Below are 17,831 nucleotides of genomic sequence, written 5' to 3'. Positions count from 1 at the left end.
TTGCCTGAAGTGCATGGAGAGCAGAACTCGGAAAATGGGTGTTCAGGTCATACCCTGCCCCATCACGCCCTGTCTGCTAGCCTCAGGTGAGATTTTTAATCTTCAGGTGCCTCAGTTTCCCAGGTGCTAACGGAAGGCAATTCCATGTGAATAGGTGATTACCCATTAACATAGGTTTGTTACGGTAGAAGTATATATGTGTACAATTAAGGCATTGCGGTTGGAGTCAACTAATATATTCATTTTGTTCTGAGATTCGTAGATAGTCTGAGCTCCTAACGGCCAATGGTTGGAGAGCTGCAAGATCTATAGTTTCTAAAACATCCTTCCCCCAGTTCTTCCCTTGGTTGATTTTTACCCATCATTCATTTCTAAGCTTCAGTGTCATGGTCCCTGACCTCTTCACCCTCCAATTAGGTTTAGCATTTTATGCATAACTCCTGGCAAGCAAGCATTGCTTTTCAAACCTGTGTCTCTCACTCTAGAGCAGACCAACTTCTATGTAGTCCTTTGTTTCTCTGTCTTGTCTCCTTCTGTATCCCTGTTTCATCTATGGTAGACCTCCACAAAGGCCTAGGGACTGGCTAACTGAGTGTGGAGGCCCCAGAGGAAAGAGGATGTCCTGTAGGCGGGTGAACAACAGTCTGCAAACTGATGAGATCAGAGGTAGTGGGAGGCTGAGAGGGAGCTGGTCATGACTGTGCTTTCTTTTAAGGCTGATGGAAAACAACAGTCTTTGAGTTCTGGGGAGCAAAGAACATAGTTTGTCCTCAAATCTCACAGCCTTGTGTTGGGTATTAGGGAGGAGGCTGAGCCAGGTCTTTTGCGGAAAGAAAAATATAGTCTCAGGCAAGCATCTGCAATTCTTTTCCTAGTTGATTGAGAATAGACAGGAAGGGGACCCAGGGCGTGGCTGAATTGGTAGAGTGCTTTCTCAGCACAAACCCTGAGTCTGACCCCCTTGGACTATATAAACTGCTATCATAGTGCACGCCTGCAAAGCCAACACCCTGGAGGATGAGGCAGGAGGATCAGAATTCAAGGTTATTGTTGGCTACATAGTGAGTTGGAGGCTAACATGGGTTTCGTGCTCAACAAACGAACAAACAAACAAAAAAATGATTTGGTAAACATAAAATTTCTTCATTTGTTAAAGATGAAAACAAATTCCCAAGCTACTGAGATAGATATGTCTGTCTAGTTATTTTTAACCTAAGGACCCTACCTCAGTCCATCAAGGGGGAAGAAGGCCTTGGTGAAGACACGTCTTTCCTGTCTATCACTGCAGATGTTAGGTGTGCTGAATACATTCCCACCTCTCCTCACTTGAATACTCTTCTTGAGTTGGAACTATTCTTGCTAAGTTTCTGTACTTAGAAGTAGGCACTCTCTTCCTTCTGTGCTCTTCTTCTTGCCTTCTGAGCAAGTGTTGCCCGTGGAAAACTTCATTCTTACTAAAGCAGAAGGCATGTCTTCTCTCCTCCCCTTAGGAAATTATCAAGTATGGCCACAGTCTGTAGAGAGCATGAACTCCATCTACTTCTCAGAGATGGAAAATCTTTTAAAAATCAGGAAAGAGTTATTCTTCCTATGCAGTGTCCACAGGTAGGCTTTATAAAAGGCAAAGATAAAACAAACAAAAATAAAATGAAACCCAAAACAAACAAACAGAACACACCAAAACCACTCCTTCATCAACACCTCTACCATCGAGAAGCTCCACGGAGAGGATTATGAGTCTCAAATATGCTCTATGTGGCCAACCATTTACTCTGTCACCCAATGCGACTGATATTTAGTGTGCATTAGGTTATCCATCCCTTAGCTCATCCCAGTCAACTGTCTGTAAAAACACATCCTGGGTGAGCCTCCTGTCAGCCATGGGAGGTTGAGCTGAGTCAATCAGAGAAATTGTCGATGCAGAAGGAGCCATGGGAGTTTGTCCATTTCAGATCAGCTTTTGTCACAAATCGGTTATGCCCCCTTTGAGAGCCAGGATTCACAGCAAACCTGCCAAGCCTTTCTCAGACCTTTGGCCATATACTCCGCTAAAACATGGAGCCTGTGTTTCTTAAATAGCTATTCATTCTAATTCTTTCGTTGTGTTTTACAGAAGTGTTGCTTTGTGGCGGTGCAGGGGTTTGGGAACCAGATGTGCTGATCTTTAGAGGGCTCCATCCAGGGGAAGACACACGTAGCGTCCTGTTAACCAGGCTAACAGGAGAGCACAGTACTTCTACCCAGTAACCAGAAGAGCAAGGGGAATGTGAAAAGGCTTGGGGGTGGGGGTGGGGGTGGGGGTGGGGGCACATTTTGAGCAGCGCCTCACAGGTTAGGGAAAGATTCTAAGCGAATATGGAGAGTAAGGAGAGGGAGAAAGGAAAAGTAATAGGGAGAGAGGGAGAAAGAAAAGGAGAGGGAGAGGGAGAAGGAGAGGGAGGGAATTCTGTGAGGCAGCTGAAGGCAGGAAGAACAGGGTTCATACAGAGTACCATGTATGTATTTAAATCTCAGTAACACAGGGGGCAGTGGTTAATAAGGTAGTAACGGTAGCTAACATTTATTGAATACTTATGATGAGCTAAGCTTTGCACTCTGCACGTGGGGAAATTACCACATTTGTTCCTTCATATTACCTTTAGAGAAATGGTTTCCAGGCAGACAAGGGATATTAAATCTGAGGTGAGGGGACACAAGGCAAGGGCTTCAGATATACAGTGAGAGGTGAGACAGATGCCCATCAGGGGCTGCTGGTCACCGGTTCTACTTTCTCTGTCGAGCGAGCAAGACCTTAGAAGCTGCGGCTCACTCTGAGTCTTCCCGGGGAGAGCTCAGCTCAGCCATATTGCCCCTGCCTTCTGCTAGGCAGCTCCCTGGATGAGACTAATGAAATAGAGACTTTAATCTAACCCTACGAGATGTGTGTTCTGCTCCTACCAATCAGTATGGAAAGGCTGCAATTGCTTTTAAGCAAGCGTGATGAGGTTTGTATAGCTAAGTCAGACCTGGCTGCCTCCGAGGAGCAGGAACTGAGGCCAGAACAGGAGGTAGGAGCTAGAAGATCACCAGCTCGTGGTGTGGACAGGATCCTGAAGAGAGAACAGAGCTAAAACAGATGGAAGGGACATAAAAAAAATTACATTGGGGATTTTTTTTGCCTCTATAAAGAACATTCTTTGTCTCAGCAGGATAATATTGCGGGAAATGACAAACTTACTCATGTGGCCCTAGGTCACAATCCTAAGAAAGTAAATAAAAAGAAGAGGTGGGGGGAGGAGGAGGGGAGAGGGGGAGGGGAGGTGGAAGAGGAAGAGGAAGAAAGAAAAAAAAAAAAACAGACAGGCAGCTGAACCAAGTGAAGTAGCTCTTCCCTATCCAGGCGCCCCCAGAGCCTGTGTCAGTCCCAGCTCTTGCAGACACGACCTTTAAAGTCTTGAGCAGTGAGTTCCCAAACATGCTTTTTAAAAAGTTACACAGACAGAGGGTGAGCCCGCTCAGTGGTTAAGAACAAGTGAGGCTCTTGCAGACCTGAGTTCAGTTCCCAGCATAACCAGCTGCAACGCCAGCTCCAGGGGATCTGGTGCCCCCTTGTGGCCTCTGCCCTCACCCACACACAATCTGTTTATACATACAAATATACAGACATGCATAAATAAAAGAAACACAGAGACTCTAAAATCACTCGGAGGGGCTGGAGAGATGGCTCAGGGATTAAGGGCACTTGTTGCTCTTAGAGGAAGAGCAGGTTCCATTTCCAGCACCCTTTTGACCGCTCACAAGCAGAGGTTACCAAACTCCCAAGGGCTCTCTGCCCTCTTTCAGTGTCTGTAGGCACCAGGCATACACATAGGTGCACATACATACAATCAGGCAAATACTCATACACAGATAAAAAAATGCATCTACAAATAAGTTTATAAAATTATAAAAATATACTCAAAGGCACACACATGCACAGTGTCACTTTTCCTTGAGATACGTAAGCAGATACATTTGGGCCAGCCCACCCACCAAACTTTCACAGTTTCTAGGGCCCTAAAATCAGCGTACCCAAAGTTATTGTGGTACACCGGCCTTCATTGCCAAAGCAAAAACTAGAGACAACATTCGATGTGGCAGCCACGAATAGCTAGCTGTTCTTTGAGGGACAAAACCATGAGATTCCATGTTTTTCCATCTGAAATCAGGAACATTATTCACTAGAGGGCGAAACTGTTTCCTGCTCCACGAAGCTCAATTCCCATGCCAGCAGTATGGTCTCCACACAAGCCCTTAAAACAGAAGAGTCACTCTGAAAAGTCCTCGCTCCAGCCAACAAAGCTTTAAGTTTAGTCTTAATTGTGAAGCTGAAAGGCAACTGGGGGGACACTAACACACACACACACACACACACACACACACACACACACACACACGCCCTCACACACCAGGAAACTTGATTCACTGCCTTTCTTACCCACTGCCACATCTCTTCCCTCTCCCCTAAACCCAAGTGAATCTGGAGAAAGACAGGGAGATGAAATTTCAGCTTTCTCTTGTGGCTGACATAAACTTCCCACCAAATCCAGTGTCTCAGCTTTAAAATTTTTAACGAAGGAAAAGACTAGCTACTTAACACTTCTAACTCACATGGCTGAGGATGACAGGGACCGCATAAACATGATCTTAACGCACAAATTATCCACTGCTGTGAGGGGCTGTCTCCCCATGCGAATGCCACCTTTGTGCCTTTATCTATCAGTGTTTGTGGTGCTGTGATTGAAAGAAGGTGGGTATGAACAGTCACATCAAAAACTCTTACAGGCCACATTCTTAGAGTTGAGTGATACCCTGCAAAACGATTTAGAAAGATGCTGGGCTCTGACATTCTTGGATGAGATTGGTTATACGATCGGCTTGCCAGGGAGCTCATTCATTTGCTCTTGTCAATCTCCCCAGGCAAGCTCACCCTTCTGCTTGAAAGGCCAGTGTATGTCCACGGAGACATCAGGGCAGTGCACCCAGGGTCTTTGCCCAGATAACATGAAATATTACATAAACGTCCACATCATTGAAGACAAGGATTCGCTTATTAATTAAAAGCTCTGACAAGCTTCTTAGTGGGGCTGTGACATCAATAACTGGGGCTGTGGATATAGCTCAGTTGGCAGAGAGTTGGTCTAGCATGTGCAAAGCCCCGGGTTTGAACTTTAGCAGCACATAAACCAGCTGTGGTGGCACCAGTCTATAATCTCAGCACTTGGGACGGGGAGGCAGGATGGGCAGAAACTGAGGGTCATCCTCAGCTGTAGTATGTTTAAGGCCACCCTGAGATATACATGTAAAACCCTGCCTAAAGTTTCTTTTTAATTAGCTGATAAAAATATTTTTGAAGAATCAGCAAGCCTCTGAGCATCTATATTGATCAGGAAAATGCTATTAGAGCATTGGTGTTTGTGGTAGGAGGTGTGTGGATTCCCACTTCCTAGTGATTTCTCAAAAAATTGGGGTTCCTGTTCCCACGGGCTTAACATTTGGGGGTCTTGCGCGATGAAGACACTCCTGCCTTTTTAACTCTAGAGTGCATGAGGGAGCTAGTTTTCAACTCCTCAAATCTGGCCCACTTTCTCTAGGAAGTGATCCACCATGAAGGCTCTGTAATGGATACTCCAGGAAAAAAAAATGAAAATTGAAACCACATTCAAGGGCACCATTTACATCAAAAACCCACCAGAGATCTCTTACAAACCACTGCCTTTAAAGGAAGACTGGCTGCCTTGAGAGATGGGGACATGTGCAATTAGATAACCAGAACCCCGGGCGTGCTGGCCTCAGTCCTGCTCATTCTGACCATGTGTTCTACAGAACTGACTACCTCCCAGAATACACTGCGGCAGCTTCAGAGTGGAAGACGGGGACCGCTTTATCAGAGAGGGATAGTGTGGCTAACTGGACTCCTTTCCACTTGTGGTACCAGACCCACAGAGCACATCGTCCCGTAGACACTCTAGTTAAGGTGTGGTGGGGTTTGAGAGACTCAAGCTGCCTCCAAAGAGCCATGAGAGGAAGAAGGACGGTTTGACAAATGGCTTTCTACAGCCAAGAAGCTTCAGATGACATGGGTCCCGGCATGAAGCAATCTAGTAATAACCACCCTAGGAGACTCTAGAGATGGAAGCCGGGAAGTTACCATCTGTGAAGTAAAGCAAGAGTTGGTGTGGGACTGGAGGGACAAATATTGACATGTGAGGAAACGGAAGGGTGTCTGTGCAGGAGAGAGAGAGGCTGGGGTGGGTGGGGGTCAGCATCGAAGACCCATTGTGTTATTTTTATACTCGCTGTGACCAAGTATCTGACAAACAGCTATTTAAGGAAGAAAGGCTTTATTAGGACTTATGGTTTGAGGGGACAGATTCCATCATGGCGGGACTGACACAGGTAGGAGTGCAAGGCAACTGGTTCCACTGCGTCTGTGGTCAGGAAGCAGAGAGAGGGGAATGCTGGTGCGAATCTTCCTTTCCCCTTTCCATTCAGTCCTGGACCTCAGCCCACGGAATGGGTCAGACTTGATAACTCACAGACAATGCTCAGAGCATTGTCTCCAATGGGATTCTAGATCTTATAAGTACTAACCATTACATCTATAACTTGGGAATTAGTCTTTGCAGAGCAGACTAAATAGATGTGAGGTCACATGCAAGAGCTCACCACTGATCCTTCAACACTTTTTCAGAAAACAATGCCCTTTGTTTTTGTTTAACAATGGAGTTGTGCATCTTAATTTTTTTTTATTATTTTTATTATACTAATTGATTATCTTAAGAGTGAGAAGGAGTGTTTGGCTATATCTGCCACAGTATGCATGTAGAGGCCAGAGGACAACTTGCAGAAGTTAATTCTCTTCCTTCCACCATACGCATGGGTCCCACCTAGGGATTGAACTCAGGTCGCCAGGCTTGGCAGCAAGCATCTATTTCTACTGAGTCATCTTGCTGGCCCAAAGGTGTACATTTTAACAGTGGTGATTTGGTAAGGGAAGGGGGCACGCTCTCCATATGCTATGGCCACACAGCTGTGATGAAAATGGCGTTAGCAGGAAGAGAGAGTATAGGGGAATGTAATTAATAGGCACGGGTGAGAGAGAACCCCTGACCCTCTAGACAGCCCTATCACCTCACCGTGGACCCCGCTTTAGGGTTCAGGTAGAGACAAAACAATCTTGGAGCTGGATATGTGCACCACTGACTTTTAGGGCCTACTTCACCATGGAAGAAAGTCGAGCTGAAGGACCCCGGGCTCCCCTTTCTCTCAGGTACCACACACAGACACTTAACCTATCCCTGGATGCTCTGGTCGAGGACGGGGCAGGAATAGTGGAGACCATGCAGCTCAGACACGGTGCTCATTCTGTGGAGGATAAAAGCAGAAGGCTTAGAAAGCTAAGCCAGTTGGTTCCCTGGGCTCCAGCCACTGGGAGCTGCAGCCCTGGGTCTGAGGCTCCGCCCCTGCTCCCAAACACTACCGAAAGCCAAGCCGGGGAGCGGGGAGTTCCCTAAGCATTTGTAAACAGAAAAGAGATAACCAAGCTGCTCCTCGGTTCCCAGGAGCACTAAGTTCTTATGTGATCAATGCTTCGGAAATTGCAAGGTGTCCAGGTGGGGAAGTTCATTTACCCCCTGTCTGGCAGAGGCTCACTTAAGGGAGTGATTTCTTCCCTCCGAGGCTCTCCTCTAGCCCATTATTCAGAGTGAGCTGCCTCCTGGTGCGCTGTCAAAACACATCAGCTTCAAAGACAAACACACACCTTTCCATCTGAGGCCAAGATAGTTTACTGTATAATTTATGATAATGTTCAGCCCGATTCTCAGAAATGGTAATGGGGCGACTTACTCTCTTTCTTTCTTTTTTCTTTTTTTCTTTTCATAGATGGGTAATTCTCAGAAAGGCAGTTGAATGTGAAAAGTTGCCTGCCTTTTTTTTTTTTTAACAACATAAACTGCCTGTGCCAACAAATCTGATTAAAACAAAACAGAACTCGGGTGGATCGCAAGCACGAGGGGCTCCATTAATGACAGGAAGTAAACCCGCAGAAGAAACCGGCTAAGAAGTCTGCTCACGTAACCGGGAGTGCCCTGTGATTTGGTTTGGTCCCCACTCACAGGCCCGCTCATCTTTTAGTGCATGGATATGAAGAAAGAGGCATTTGTCTTCCTTCACCCAGGTCTTTTGGGCTCTTACCTAGCCTGAATGTACTGTCTATTCATCTCTCGATTTAATTTAAATTTAAATGTTATTTATCACATGTGTGAGTGTACGTGTGCACTCTCCATGGGCATCCATGTGGAGGACCGAAGGCAGATTGGAGTACCTACAGCTGGACTTACTGATGGGTTATGAGCCACCGTATGGGTGCTAAGAACTAAACACCGAGTCCTCTGGAAGAACACTTAGCACTCTTAACTGCCTAGTCATGTCTCCAGGCCCTGCCTATTCATCTCAGGATAATACAGTATGCCTGGGTATTTCCCCGAAGCAAATTCTCTCCTACTAAAAATACTTCACCATCCAGCAGTCAACCTTTTATTCATTTCGAGACATTTCAAACTTTGATTTGAAACAGAAATGCCTTCATTTCGTCTTTTGTCCTCTATAGAATTGTTTTGACTGCTAAACGCGTTTGAGGAACTTGCTCCCAGACTTCGGGAAGTTGGGTTTTAGAATCACTTGACTCTTTCAAAGTCAATAGTTGATAAAAGGAAAACAGTCGAGAGTTGTAGTTAAACTGTGGTGCTTGGGGCTTCTGAAATTCCAAACGCTCTATTTTGAAGTCTCTCGCTTATCAAAGAAAGTATGGAAGCATTCCAAATCTAACCTACTGTAAAATACAATATCAGTAAATCCATTTTAATGTAAAGTGATTTCAAAAGTCTATAATGAAACAGCTGGGAAAACGGACAAAAGGAACCTTCCCACCTTTCCTAGAAACACCCGGGCTCTAGTCTGCTCTTTTGCTTGATAACCATAAAGCCTCATTCATTGGTTCTTCCATGAACCCATTTTCTCATTCAGTAAAGGCACTGTAACTGTGAGGGCAAGGAACCAGGCTGGGCACATACTGGAATATTGTCTCTCCTCTCAACGAGCCCAGAACCAAGGGGAGAGAGGGCAGTGCAGATCGTCCTACAGTATGTGCAGTGTTAGTGTGACCCCACAGGAGATGAAAGACAGTGGGTGGAATGAGAAACCTGGGTGTAAGTGGGAAACGGTGATGTTTCTTGTGAGCCAGGACTCAGCCCTGTGTCCTCTGGCTGGGCCCTTGTGAGTCTCCCTAAGAAAGAGCCCCGTGAACTGAAAGCCCAAAGAATCTGACAGAGATTATTCTCCACGGTAAGGTCTGGGAAGCTATAGGATAACGAGTGTGTTCTTTTGTGCCTTTGGCTGTTAGGAACAAAAACCAAACAGTTTGGAGCAAACCTTTCAAAATTGCCCTCAGATAAGTTTCCCAATCTCATTTGTACTTTTTGAGGACTTAAAATGGAACGGCTCTGTAACCCCATGGCACAGATGCGGGAAGCTAGGCATGGCTGTAGGGGTGGGATGAAATGGGGGTGGGGTGAGGTGAGGATGGGGGTCCAGATACTCGGGAAAGGCTTAAGTAGAGGATGAGCCCAGAGAGATGACGTTAGAAACAGCTGAAGAGCCAGGGGTGAAGGTGGAGAGAAGGCTCCCCCTTCTATCACCCTCTGAAGTGGCAAAGAAGGAAAGAGTAATGGTTTTCTCTGCTTTTCTTTTTTTTTTTCAATGTATAAGATCAAGTCAGAAAGAAGTCAATTCCACACTAAAGGTTCTCAAAATGTGGGTTTTTTTTTTTGTTTTTTTTTTTTTTTTTTTTGTTGTTGGTTTTGTTTTGTTTTGAGACACGGTTTCTCTGTATAGGTGTGGCCATCCTGGAACTCTCTCTATAGGCTAGGCTAGCCTTGAACTCGGTGATTTTCCTGCCTCTGTCTCCTGAGTAACGGGATCAAGGGCATGTGCTACCACTGCCTGGTTCAAAATGTATTTGGAAATGTCTAAGATCAGGGTTTAAGGCTCACTCATCCCTTCCTGTGAAACGAGTTACCAGCTTATCGATAACATGAGGTTGAGGTGCAAGAGGAAAAGAAAAGTAAGAAGACTAATACATGAGGGTTTGGGATCTTGGAGGACCCTGTGAAGGTGGGGTATAGGCATAATTCATAGATCTGGTTCAGATAATACGGGGGAGCATTGCGGAATGGTCTGTATACACAAAGAAACAGAGACCGGGATGGTTTGCCCAAGGGCAGGGCAGCTTCCTGAAAATACTCTCACAAGTAACTGTTGATTGGGACGTTACAGCACATGTGTACGTTCGTACACATGTGTGTGTGCACATGTGTGCATGCATGCCTGTGTGCATGTGCATGTGCCTAATTGGGCATATGTATGTGGATTAAAGGATGAATTCAAGGCCAGTGGAAATTAAAGGATGACTGGGCTGGCTGCCTAGCAAGTCCTGGTTTCACTCCCTTAGAACTGAAAAAAATAATCAACCACTTACATCTCTTTCTCATATCCATCACTGTTCATTCTCACAAGTGACACTGGTGGCAGCAGGGAGCCAGGGTGCCAGAATTAAAGTTGGTTACTCACATGCTTAATGTGCTGGCTCTGGGGATATGATGATACAGTGACAACCAATGTTTGCACCAAGAAGCTATGTTTCTGTGGAAAAAACTGGCATCTACCTACAGGGGTAAAGTCAACAGAAAGAGGAGTACAAATGACAGGGGCACCCGATGGTGAGGGACGGGAGTTCTGTGAAACCAAGGTGATGGGTAAAGTATGAGTGAATGCATGATGGATTTGGAGAAGGGAACAAAAGTCAGTGTGGACAACCATGTGCACACAGTGGAGCCCATCGGAATCACCGGGAGAAAAACTTACTGAGGCCAAATGTGCCTATTTTGATATGGAAGTGGTTAGATCTGGGGTTATGCTGATGTTATCCTTTGTCAAAATCCTTAAGCTTCAGTCTAAGATCTGAGTACCTTACTGTCTTTTTAAAACTTCATTTATTTTTATTATATGCATATTATTGGTTGCCTATATGTATGCCTATGTGCCGTGTACATGTAGTAACTGCAGAGGCCAGAAGAGGGCGTGAGATCACCTGAGACTGGAGTTACTGAGGGTTGTGATCCCCCATGCTCAAGCTTAACCACAGAGCCACCTTTGCAACCCTGTATGGTCTTGAATCAAACCTAAATGCAGGCTCTATCTTCCACCAGTCAAGTTAGACTTTGACAGGAATACATACAGTGGGGAAGGTCATTGTCACAGGGAAAGATTGTTTTGGTTGTCATCTGTCTTGTTTTAAATCTGCTCGTTTAAAGGTTATATGGTGTGTGTGTGTGTGTGTGTGTGTGTGTGTGTGTATGTGTGTGTGTGTGTGTGCACGTGCTCGAGCGCGCACAAGCACATGCTTGCCTGTCGTCTCTTATGCATGCAATTACACATTCACACAGGCACATACACACACTTGTGTACAGAAACCAGAGGTCAACCTTGCCATCCTCGGTCCCTTTTTAGTTTGTTTTGTTGTTTGTTTGTTTTCTTGTCTCTTCATTGATTAACAGACTCTTGGTTTTACCTAGGGTTCCCCAGTTGAGCCTGGCTGTCCAATCGGTGAACCTTGGAATCCATCGGCCTCCACTTCTCTGGTGCTAGCATTACAAATGCACACCACTACATCTGACTCAAATGTAGGTTCTGGGGAGGGGACCAAGCTCATGTCTTCATGCTCACGAAGCAAGTGCTGTTTCAACTGAGCCATCTCCCTAGGCCCTAAAGCATTATATTCTACAATCTAGTAGAATAGATTGAGTAAAAAAATAACTAAAATCTAATGAACGTTTGGTTAGCACTCTTTTAAAAAAATATCATTGTCTCTAATCCCTCAGGATACCATGTAAAATAAACCAAGTCATAGCCGAGTTATTATAGAGGAGGGAACTTGGGTTTGGAGAGGGCCTTCTCTTGCCCCGGGGTAGAGTGCTAACAGGAAGCAGAGCTGAGGGCTGTGTGCTGTGCAGGGAAGTGCCTATCTCCTGAGAGATCCAGACAGCATCCTTTCTGAAGGGAAATTACAAAATACCATGCCATCACTTTGGGAGCCCACTCCCCACTGTGATTCAGGCTCTAACAATGTCTAAAAGACAGAGCCTCTGCTGCTACAGGAACAATTTCTGCAGCCCAGAAAGTCCAAAGTCAGCAATGATTAAATTGCCCCTTGAAACACTTAGCCACTTGTACGTCTCTTTGTCTTTGGGGTCTCATCTCGGCAATTCATTTTGGCTTCCATGTGCACCGGAACCTCAAATCTGTCATGCCGAGGACGAGAAGAGATACACTCCTAACAAGACCCTGGGCAGGGCTGGGGCTGCCCGCTGTCCTGACTTCCAAGGAGCCACATTCTTCATGAGCAGGTAACGAAGCTCATAGGAGCAAACGGAAACTGTACAAAAGCAGAAAATGACAATTCGGAACATGAGACCATAGAGTGACGGCATTAAAGGAAAGCCTCAAAGCCCTCAGCAATGTAGCTGCCAACAGAGAAAGGATGATGCCCGGTAAGAAAGCCCAAGCAGATGAGATAATAAGGACCCCTATATACATACCGCAGGCTATAAAATTACGGCGGCATTAAAAGTGATAATATCATAATGTCATCGCGCCTGTGTATATGAGATCCTGGACAATATAAGATGGGTCGCTTCAGCATACAGCTAATACTGCCTAGAAACACCAGGGAAATAAGAACCACATTTAAGAGGAAAAATATTTGCTTGGTATTTCTGGATCACCTCTCTTGCTGTTTGCAAGAGAGTAACCAGGGTTTCCGGCTGGCGGCTCAGCAGTTCTGTGCCCTTGGAGAACTCCGGTCTCTCCCCAGCCAGCCTCTGCTGCTGTGGCTGGAAAGTTAGTCTGATATTATCTCTTCTTCTTCTTCTTCTTCTTCTTCTTCTTCTTCTTCTTCTTCTTCTTCTTCTTCTTCTTCTTCTTCTTCTTCTTCTTCTTCTTCTTCTTCTTCTTCTTCTTCTTCTTCTTCTTCTTCATTTCCCTCCTCTGTGCTGACTGTGGTACCATGGGCAATGGGGGAGGGGCACGGTTCCACTGTGGGGGAGAGCAGGAACTAGGTACAGCTTCTAAGTGAAGGGCAGTGCCGGAAGACGGTGTGGCAGCCATTATTCCAGGCAGAGGACCGCAGAGCTAGGGTGTACTGAAAAGCGTCTATTCCAAACTTTTAAACGGGAGGGACCGGGATTCAGGGCAGAGAGGTGACTTATATGAAGCCCCACTGGCTTTGTGGCAGATCTGCTAATGCTTTTGCTCCATTTGATACAAGGCTTTATCCTATCGGAAGCCCTTTCCCAGACCTGCTCTCCCAGCTACCCTCTGGAGAGGCTGGGAATGTGGTTAAATTGGTAGATCGCTTGTCCCTGTATCCACAAAGTCCTGAGTTTGATTCCTAGCATTGCATAAACCAACTGTGAAGGTCACATTCCTGCAATCCTAGCCCTCGGGAGGGAGAAGCAGAAGGATGAGAATTTCCAGGTCATCCTCCACTACATAGGGATGTAGAGGCTAGCCTAGGATAAGTGAAACTCTATTTTAAACAAAACAGAAAAAAAAAACCCTCCAATAAACAAACAGATGCTATGTCAAAGGCGTCTCCTTTGTCCAGTGAAATAAGGCTATGAGAATGGATATTTCTTGCTCCTTCCCGAGCTCACATAGCTAGGGGCACATCTTGGACTGGGTGACTGGAACTTTCTAGTACTTAGAAAATCATCCCCTGTACCAGGTATGGGGTTAGAAGGCAAAGGTGTCTATCACTGCTTCATTCCCCAAACTTGGCCACTCCTCTCTGCCCACACCCCTGACAAGAGCACATGATTACTGGGTGAAATATATTCTGGGAGCTCCAGGCAGACTTGTAATGAGAAAATTGAGACAAAGGGCTGAGGGTGTGTGGACCCTGGCAAGAAGCTATATTACAAAGGTAGGCCACTTTCACGTTCATTTGCACATTTTTCCTCATAAGAAAATTAGGCTTTAATGTAACCTCAATTTCAACCTTGTTGCCTAAAGCCCATTACAGAATGATTTCCCAGGGCCAGGAACTTATGATTGGAGGTCAGGGGGCTGGGGTTTTAATGGACTAGCGGTGGAACTTCTTTCTGGGGGGATTCTGTCTTTTCTCTGCCCTGCATTAGTCGCCAGCAATGGGGGGTGGGAGTCAGGGTCTGTGGGCAGTGAGGATTCTTTTTAACATGCCAAAACCGAGGGCTGAATTAGGTGGACCTGTTGGAGGATGGAAGAAACAGAAACACATGTCATCAAGGCGTAAAGTCCGAGACTTGCCACTGGAAATCAAGAATGTCGTCTCCAGCTTGCCTTCTTCTCCCTTCCCCTTGGCTCAGGGTAATGGTCTCACCATTTAACCCTGGCTGTCCTGGAACTCACTGTGGGACAAGCTGAACTTGAACTCACAGAGATCTGCCTGCCTCTGCCCTCCCCACCCCCATCCCCTGAGTGCTGGGATTAAAGTTACCAGCCACCACTGAGCCCAGCACTAAACCCGGTTTGTGTTCATGTCAAGGACCCCATGAAGACCCTCCTGTGGCCCCAAACCACTCATCCTCAAATTGGTAAAGCAAAATGTTTTAGCCATTTGGCTGCAGGCCAGTAAGGTAGGTTGTCTGTCAAAGTAGAGATGTCTGGGTCCCCGTGTTCTGACAGAACTGGTCTGGCACAGGATTGGGGTTGTGTGATTTTACGTAGCTTCTCAGCCCTGCGGGTGATGCTGACCTTACAGGCCTGTTAGATAAGCCTATGACAGCCTGGGCCTAAGTGAGATTCCCCAGCATGGTGTAGTCTCTCCCAGCCTCTGTGTTCCCTCCAGCGAAAGAAGAAAAGAAGGGGGAGGTCTGGGAGAACACTGTCCCTTCCCTTTCCAGGCATTCCTCACCCTCAGGTGACAAGCTACTGTAAAGTCAGGGACTTTCCATTTTGGGCTAATCCCATATCCTCTAAGTCTCAGCTTATTCTACTAAACAAAATTCTTATCAGGCTTCAGCCTTGAGAGATTCCAGGCAAACAGCCACCCGCAGCCAAGGGATAGGTTCCTTTCACCCACACCCCCCCCCCTTTCTTTCAGAGCAGACTTGCTTGGCTACTCCCTTAGGCCAGCCCCCACTCCCACCCCACCCTGTACCTCTCATCCTATTACACCTGGCTCGGCCTCCAGTAAGGTATTTCCCTTATCAGGACCAGGAGATAATGCGACATTGGGGGAAACACTATTTTTATATTCAGGTGGGTACGGCGTGTAATAATTCATGCTGCTGGGTTTTGTTTTCTATATATTTGGACCCTGACTGCAGTCTACCTCTAGGCAGGAACAAAATGGATATCCTGGGAGGTATCGGAGGAGGCAGGGGCAGGCCTGTGATTCATGCCAATTCCAGCAGCTTCTCTGCCAGCCTCTGAAAGGAGTGTGGAGTTAGCCTCATAGTCCTGACCTCTCCGGAGGAAACTCAGGCAGACCCAAGGCCCAAATGGTGAGCCAGAGGCTGGCTCTGCAGCAGAGATACTCCAGAAAAGAATACGCGCATTGTTTCTGTGGTGAACAATCGTTTAAAAGCCAGGTCTCGCCTGGGTTCCATATGTTTCTTGCTTTCTTTTTCTCATAACCTTTCTCTAGTTCCTTTCCTTCTCACACCTTGACAGGGCACAATAGAACTTCAATTCTAGACCATCCTGTGCTGCCAAGGGGCCTTGAAATGAACTCTAAGCAGAACTAAGCCTGGCTCTGGACCTCAGCTTCCTCATCTGACAAGAGGGCCCAGTTCCATGGAGGTTGGCTAGCCTTCCATCCAAATTCATATGGCTATAACAGAAGCCCTTTCTTACCCCACTACATTCCTCAAGCTGGTTTTTATAGCCTTTAGGCTACTAACACTCTCAGTATCCCCCACCCCCTCAGACAGTCTGTCCTCATGTACCCCTGCGGGAGAAGGGTGGAAGAAGGGGTGTTTACTCATGGAGGGAACTAAAGAATTTTGTTCTTTTCTTTCTTTCCTTTTTTTTTTTTTTTAGCATTGCCAACTCTTCCTGTAACAGTAGTACTGAAAACAAATTGGCTATAAAACGTAAGAGTGCCTTGTTTTAAAATTCCATTAGATGTCATATTTTGTATCCATTAACAATATTCCTATCAAAAGCCAATCACCACAGTGTCAAGAGATCTGCATTATATGAGGAACGGGACACCACAAACTCGGGCACTAGTCTCCCATACACTGACATCAGCTCAGTGAGCTTTCGTTTATCATCCTTGGTATTCCAGGCAATAAGAGGGTAACGGCCTGCAGACTGTGCATTCCCCTCATGTGAGGACAGGTTTCTTCTGGACCCAGGAGGATCACCACAGGGTTCTAACACGTAGACACAGATGGGTGACCTAATGCTGTTAAAGGCCTGCTGATTTCAGCTCAAACCAAACCCATCCAGTCACTGTGACTGTCAGCTCGCACTGGACTCCTTAGGATGAGATTTCATCCTAGAGAGGAGGCCTACCCTTCCAGTTTTCAATCAGAGGGCTAAAGAGATGGGGTCCATGGGTAAAGTGCTTGGCACAAAAGCAGGTGGATATGGCCCTATAAGAAAGCTGAGTGCAGGGACACACACTGTCATCCCAGGGCTCCTATAGCAAGATTGGACGAGGAGACAGGAGGATCCCTGCAAGCTGCTAGCCTGCTTGCCAGCATACAGTACTTGATGAGCTCCAAGACTCGCACTTGTCCTCTGACGTGCATCTTCACACACTGGTATGCGTGCATTACATCATGAGTCACACAAATATAATTGCTGGCAGGAATAAACCTAAAACACCTATTCTCTCAAAGGCCCTATAGGCAATTTTATTAAGTTCTTTTTATTTTATGAGTGTGCTTTATCTGTCTGTACATACCATGTGGGTGCAATGCCTGTGGAGTCCAAAAGGGGACATGAGATCTCCAGGAACTGGAGTTACAGATAGTGAGTCACCCTGTGGATACTGGGAAGTGAACTCTGGTCCTTTGCAAAAGCAACAAGTGCTCTGAACCTTGCAGCAATCTCTCCAGCCCTTAGCAAATGCATTTGAGTTGAAATGACCTCAGTTCCACGAGCGCATCTTGAAAAACGACACGTAACATTAACTTAACACTTAAACAGTAGGGAAATATCTACTTTTTAAGCCATAGGATAACACCAGTTGACACGAGGATTAACGAGGCGATCTCTTTGGAAACACCTATTACATTAAATTATAGATGTGCTGCTGTGCACTCAGTGCTGGGAAGACATCTGGTCACTTGTCTTTAGATGGCACTTCTGCTGGGGACCTAAGACACGGACCTTGGCTAATACAAGCACCCTTCGATCAACAGCCACTTCTGGAAGCCCTGTGTCTTCTCAAAGTCTCCTCCGGCTTTACATAAGGATCGATAACACATAAACAATACACATGCCCAGTGAACACTGTGATCTTTTGACATGTGTATACACTGTAAAGTGCCTGAAGACAGTTAATTGGCATATCCATAGCTTCACACATACATACCCTACTTTCTTAATTTTTTTGGCGGTGAGTTCATTAAAATCTACTCTAGCAATATTCATGTTCAAAGTACATTGTCACCAACTGCAGCCACTGTGCTGTGCAGTGGCTGCCTAGAATGCCTTCATCCTAACAAATCCCAAGCCTTTCTCTCATCACCTCATTT

General features: G+C 46.0%; 1 protein-coding gene and 1 long non-coding RNA gene across 3 annotated transcripts in view; both read right to left on the bottom strand.

Moving 5' to 3' along the window:
• Positions 1 to 17,831, bottom strand: part of Rora (RAR-related orphan receptor A) — a 733,021-nt gene that overhangs the window by 609,872 nt on the left and 105,318 nt on the right.
• LOC120094342 (uncharacterized) overlaps positions 1 to 17,831 on the bottom strand; it is a 235,481-nt gene that overhangs the window by 145,120 nt on the left and 72,530 nt on the right. The window contains exon 1 of the long non-coding RNA XR_005488663.2: positions 1 to 17,831. This exon is cut by the window's left edge and continues 84,295 nt beyond it; it is cut by the window's right edge and continues 72,530 nt beyond it. This is a non-coding gene — a long non-coding RNA (uncharacterized LOC120094342).

The sequence above is a fragment of the Rattus norvegicus genome, chromosome 8, assembly GCF_036323735.1.
Source record: "Rattus norvegicus strain BN/NHsdMcwi chromosome 8, GRCr8, whole genome shotgun sequence".
Taxonomy (NCBI): domain Eukaryota; kingdom Metazoa; phylum Chordata; class Mammalia; order Rodentia; family Muridae; genus Rattus; species Rattus norvegicus.
The sequence above is the reverse complement of the archived record's forward strand: the minus strand, read 5'-3'. Positions and strand labels throughout refer to the sequence as shown.